Below are 6,000 nucleotides of genomic sequence, written 5' to 3'. Positions count from 1 at the left end.
TCAATGCCATAGTCACCCAGCTTTTTTAATGAGAATAGGGTGGGAGACAGTGTCAACGGCTTTCCCGAAGTCCAGAAAGACTACATCCACCAGAGCACCTGCATCCAGTGATTTTGTGACCTGATCGTAGAAGACAATCAGGTTGGTTTGACAGGACCTGCCCCTAATGAAACCATGCTGGTTACCCTTGAGCTTCATCCCCGCTGCTGGCCCATCACAGATGTGCTCCTTGATAATCTTCTCAAGGAGCTTCCCCAGGATTGAAGTAAGACTAACGGGCGTATAGTTGCCTGGGTCCTCCCTCTTCCCTTTTTTAAAGATGGGGACCACATTGGCCCTCTTCCAGTCATCCAGCACCTGGCCAGAGCACCACAAGTGCTCGTAAAGCCATGCCAGGGGCCCCACAATAACCCCTGCCAATTCCCTCAACACCTGGGGGTAGAGAGTATCTGGACCTGCTGATTTGAACACATCCAGCCCCTCCAAAAGTTCTCTAACCCAGTCCTCCCTGACCCTAGGCTTGGCAGAGTTTCTCCTGGGTCCATCCTGAATCTCTGTAGGGAGTACATAGACCATGCTAGCTATGTGCCAGAGAGCTTTGCTCTAGCACCCCCTGGCTTGTGGTCTAAGCCACAGCCGGAATGTGGCTGCATTTCCTGAATCATAAGTGAATGTGTGTCCAGTTGTTTCTCAGTTTAACCTCTGCAGCTTAGACTAACCTGCAAAGACTGAATCGATTCAGCCTTGGGCTTTTTGACTGTACTTATCCTAGACAGCTGCAACCTGGTATAGGCAGCTGGGTCTGGGTCAGCTGCAGGGAAGTAAGCAGCCAGGGAAAAATAAGGGCTAAGGGGGTGCAGGTGACTACTTGGGGCAAGCTGCATGACAACGCAATTGAGCTGTGTCAGCAGCAAAGGACAGAGTGCTGGCAAAGTAGTAAGGCAGTGACTGCAACACAGCTGAAAAGATTGTGGTCCATCAGGGAAGGAACAGGGCAGTAAGCCTGCTGATTAGCAATGGACGAATTCCTACACCTTATTAAACAGGTGTTGGCCTGGTGGCTGGAAGATGTGGAGCCAGGCAGGGGATTTAAACCGGGGTCCTGGGCTAGAGGGGAGCATTTGGTCTAGGTTATGGTAGTGGAAGAAGCACAACAAGTGTCAGGTAGAAATAATTTTTCATAATTGCTTGTAATTGAGCTGTGAGGTCTGGGAGTATCTGAAGGTGGAAGGAGGCTACTGAGGGTGCTTGGTGAAGGTGCAGCAAGTGAAGCTTGTGGACTGCATGTGGCACTGCCTATGAACCGTGTGCGGGCTGTCCACAGCAAGGCCCAGGGAAACTGTAAGGAAGGCCTGAAACCCCAACAGAGAAATTGAGATCACTGAGAAAAAGGGTTTCAAGACTGGAAGCCTGGCACTTTGAAGGCAGTCTCTCAGGTATATCATGGTAATGTCAAGGCATGGTAGGTGAGATGGGAGAGGGTGCCAGAGGGAGGGAAGCAGGCTGGGGTAAGATGCTAGGAGCCTGTAGACTGCCTGAGACTCCCCAGGCCTTTATAAGAGCTGGTCTAATAAAATATATCCCCTACAAAAATCCTTGCTTCTTGCATAAATTCCATACAATTATTAAATGTGAAAATGCACTACAAAACAAATTATGTCAAGATTCTTTTTTCCATCCCTTAGGAAACATGGACCTCAATTAAGAATCCTCTGTGGCCTGCAATAAGTTAAAAGAACTACACTGCCCTCTGCAGTAACTGTATGAATCCTGTATACCTGCTTCTTGCAAGCTAATGATTCCACATTTGACTGTGTGATGTTTCTTCTATTTTTAAATTATGCAGATGAAGTACAGACTAAATATCAATAATACAATTTTGAAAGGTGAAACTCAGTTGAACCGAAAGGCAATTCCAAAGTAAGTAGGACTTACAAAAATATTTTCTTGAAAATTAGATTTAATGAAATGGTTCGTGAAAGATTTTACATTTCTGACACCAGAATTAATATTGTTGTGCCATACTGTAAATTACAGGGATAAAGTGAACAGGAAGATAGTAATTCTCTCTGAATTCTTCTGATAACTGATTTAGCTAGTAAAGATTGCAGACCTATTTCCTTTTATTTTAGTCACAGTGCCTTAATTTGCTAAACAGAACTAAGATGATATAGTTCTCTCATCCATCTTGCTTGTTCATTACAGTCACCTGCTATGTCTGTCAGTCTGTAGGCCCAGTTCCAGCAAAAAATAAAGGCAAGTACCTAATTTTATTCTAACCAATAATGGCATTGAATCACATGAACACTTATATTAAGAAGACTCTTCTCACGAACAAAGAGTAATGCTTATAGTTGCTTAAATGTTCACAGGGTCAGGGCCTTGGATCAGTGGTAGTCAAATCTTCTGGCCCCACTGTCTAGATGAGTGGCACAGGTTCAGTCCATGGGCTGGATCCAGAATCGGGTCTGTGCATGAGGTTGGGCCATGGGTAAGATCCAGCATACCACCCTGACCCTACATGCATGGCTGTTTACTAGCATGATCTGGCACACAGGGACACCTTATGAGGACCTCAGGACTTCTCCTCTGCTGCCCGTTTCCAGACCCTCAGGGAGTTCCAGAGACTGGACAACATGGCTAGAAACAGACATTCATAAAGCTTGACCCAGAATTGATTCAATTTTTGCAAGTTAGTTTAACCTAGCTAAGCTAAACTGCTTTGTAACTGTACAGACTTTACCTCTGGACTGAAGAAATGCAGGCACATGCCTGCAGTGGCTCAGGCTAGAAGCAGCTAGAGCAGCCCTCCATTCCCTTCCACAGGGCTGAGCTGAGAGGGGCATGGTCCGTCCCCACAGGATGCTCTGATTAGGGAGGGGCTCCTCCCCCTCCTGAGCAGCCCACCAGGGAGTTGATAACACAGTGTTTATCAGCTCATTAAGAAAACAACTGCCTCTCTCCATTAGTTCAAGCTCTTCTTAAACAGCTTTCCAAGGAAGGAATAGAGGGACATTACCAGCTGCCTGTTGACTAGCTCTGACACAGTCCTGCCTGCCTTTGTCCCATCTCCAGCAGCACGGAGCATAGCCAGCACATGGTATGCTAGCTAATGCTGAGAGGTGTCTGTGTAAGGCAGAGGGGAGAGGATATCCCTGCTTCAGCAGGGAGTTGTGAGATGGGGTATGTGCAGTCTCTGCCAGAGCTGCAGCCAGGGAGCAGAGGGGAGGGGGCATCCCAGCACTCTGGAGCAGAGAGCCCTGTCCAGCCCAGAAAGCATGCTGGGATGCTGGGGGACTCTGATTCAACTTAAACCAGAAAGAGGTCTGGGACAGACATTGCATAAACTGGTTTGACCCAAATCAGTTAAGTCTGATACTACATTCAGCCAGGTTTATCTTGAACTGGTTTCAGCCATTTTCAAACTGGTTTACATGCACTGAACTTCTGTTCTGTTACAGGATTCAACCAGTTTCCGATCACTTAAACTGGTTTATGTGTAATGTCTGTCCCTAGCCCATATTGCTGAAAGCTGGTTCTAGCCAGTGGGCCAAGGGTTAAGCACCCTTGCCTTGGATCCTAAAATCAAAGGTATCAGAATTGTTTCTTCCATGCATTTTGCAATGCCTAGAACAAGGTACTGGATGTTACTTGAAATATTAATAAGATAGCTGAAACATTGGACAACTATAATTTCATTCTAATTATAGTGTAATCATTATATGCTTGTCACATGGACTCTAAATCACTTAAGTGCCTGCTTGAAGTTAAGCACATGCGTAAATACCATTTAATGAATTAGCCCTTACCATCCTTGTATGCTTTGCTGAAAAACAGTCTGATGCCATATGCGCTGATATCAGTGGAACACTCACCGACTGCAGTGATACAAGACTGAACACTGCATAATCGGTGTATATCTTACTGCCTATATGCATTGTTCTTATTTTGTAGTAGTAGGAATGGAGAACAGCACTACTAATAAGGATGTGAAAAGTGTAGTTTTATGCAGAGTATTATTTGGACATCAGTGCAATATAGGAGTCAGAATAGGAAAGATGCTTAATGAGAAATTAGTTCATTTTTTGCATTGTAATGATATTTCCTTGGTACTAAAACACATTTCTCCATTATGACAGCATAAGTCCTTGACCCTCAAGAAAGAGGTTCGAAAAACTAAGATGCAATCGCTTCCATTAAGGCCAGATGTAACAGGGCAGTCTGTTTACAAGAGACTAAGCAGCCTGGTTGAGACTGCCCGGCAGCTCTATCTTTTGGATAGAGAGGGAGTGTCCTGCTAGGAGGTATAACAAAGCTTCTAGGTGAGGAGTAAGCAAGTGGTGAATTTTGCTGCTTATTGCCAGAAGGAGCCAGTCTGCTATGCTGGGAGCCAAGGCCAAAAAATTCTTCCACGAGTGTTTGGGACAAAGCAGAAGTGTTTAATGCAGGGCCAGGCAAAATACAGCCTGCAATTTCATCTGGTGCCCACCCTCTGCCCACCAACTAATTGTAACTCACCCAGCCCACACACCTCGCTCCCACCCTCCTGTGTAGAAAAGCCCAACCCAGCCAGCATGCACCTTCCGGATGAGGCTGCCACTGCCACGCTACAGCTGCCAGGGGACCTACTCAGTTTCCCTGGAATCCCAGTCTGCTTGCTCTGGGCACCAGGTAGGGAAGAAGCAGGGGCTGGGGGAGGGGAGCATGGAGCTGGCGGCAGCACGGAGCCTGCTCTCAGGGGGGTGGTGGGAGCATGGAACTTGGGTGGGCAGGGGGTGGGTGTAAGTGGGGGGTGGGGAACCTCCCACTTCCCCCCTCCACTTCCCTGTGGTGCATAGCCCCCACCACCAGCAGCAGCAGCAGGTGAGTGCTAAGGGCACTTGTGGCCCATACAGGTGCTGCTGCCCAGCAGCACACAGCTCCAGTCAGCACTGCACATAGTGGTGAGGAGCACAGCCAAGTCGGCCTGCCTCTATTGCACAAGGTTCCCTGCAGTATGTGTGCAGCTCCTGGCACTCACATGCCATCAGAACAAGCCCCACACAGAGCCAGCAGCCTTTGCTGCCCCCTGCTGTGCAAGTCCTGGGACTCCTCCAGGAAGCAGGGGGTGGGGCTCCCCTCCACTTCTGGCAGAGTCCCGGGATTTGCACTGCAGAGAGCAGCAAAGGCAGCCAGCTCCATCGCACAGGGCTTCCCTTGGTGGCAAGCAAGTGCTGGGAGCTGCATGCGTGCTACTGGGAGCCCACACAATAGAGGCAGGCCAGCTTGGCTGCGCTCCTCACCACATGCAGTGCTGGCTGGAGCTATGTGCTGCCAGGCAGCAGCACTTGCGTGGGCCACAAATACCCCTAACACCCAACTGCTGCTGCTGCTGCTGCAACCAGCAGCAGGGGCTATGCACGATAGAGGGGAGTATGGGGGGTCCCCCCACCCCCCTCACACTCCACAAATGCCACACACCCACACCCTACCCCAACCCCCCCATATACATATACAGCCCAACACACCCTATTGCCCCCACAGTCACACCCCCCACACCCCACCAAAGATGCACACACCTACCCCCAACCACACCCCACCCCCTCCACACACAACAGACAAGAGTAAGACTTTATTTTTGCGTTATGATATAATTACCTCTATATATAGTATGCAAATACAAACCGTGACACAATTTTTTTTGTAATAAAATTAAAATGTTATAGTAAGTGTTTGACTTTTAGTATATGATCTGTTTTTTTTCTGGTTCCAAGATGCCAACCCTCCCCTCCCCAAAGGAGTACTTTGGGACGGGAAGGGCATGGGGAGTGACTTCTGGTAGCAAAAGTCTTCTGGGTTAAGGGCAGGACTTCTGGCCCCAAGATGGTGACCAGGGGGTGGTTCACCTGTCAAGCAGTGGGGCTAACCTTGCAGCCCCTGGCAGCTCATTAAGCAGCCCTCCAGCCAGAATAATTGCCTGCCCATGGTTTAATTTGTTTGCTTATTTGAGCCTGTGTTTGG

This window comes from Crocodylus siamensis, chromosome 2 (genome assembly GCF_052110815.1).
Source record: "Crocodylus siamensis isolate JL-2025a chromosome 2, ASM5211081v1, whole genome shotgun sequence".
Lineage (NCBI taxonomy): Eukaryota > Metazoa > Chordata > Crocodylia > Crocodylidae > Crocodylus > Crocodylus siamensis.
This window is presented reverse-complemented; position numbering follows the sequence as displayed.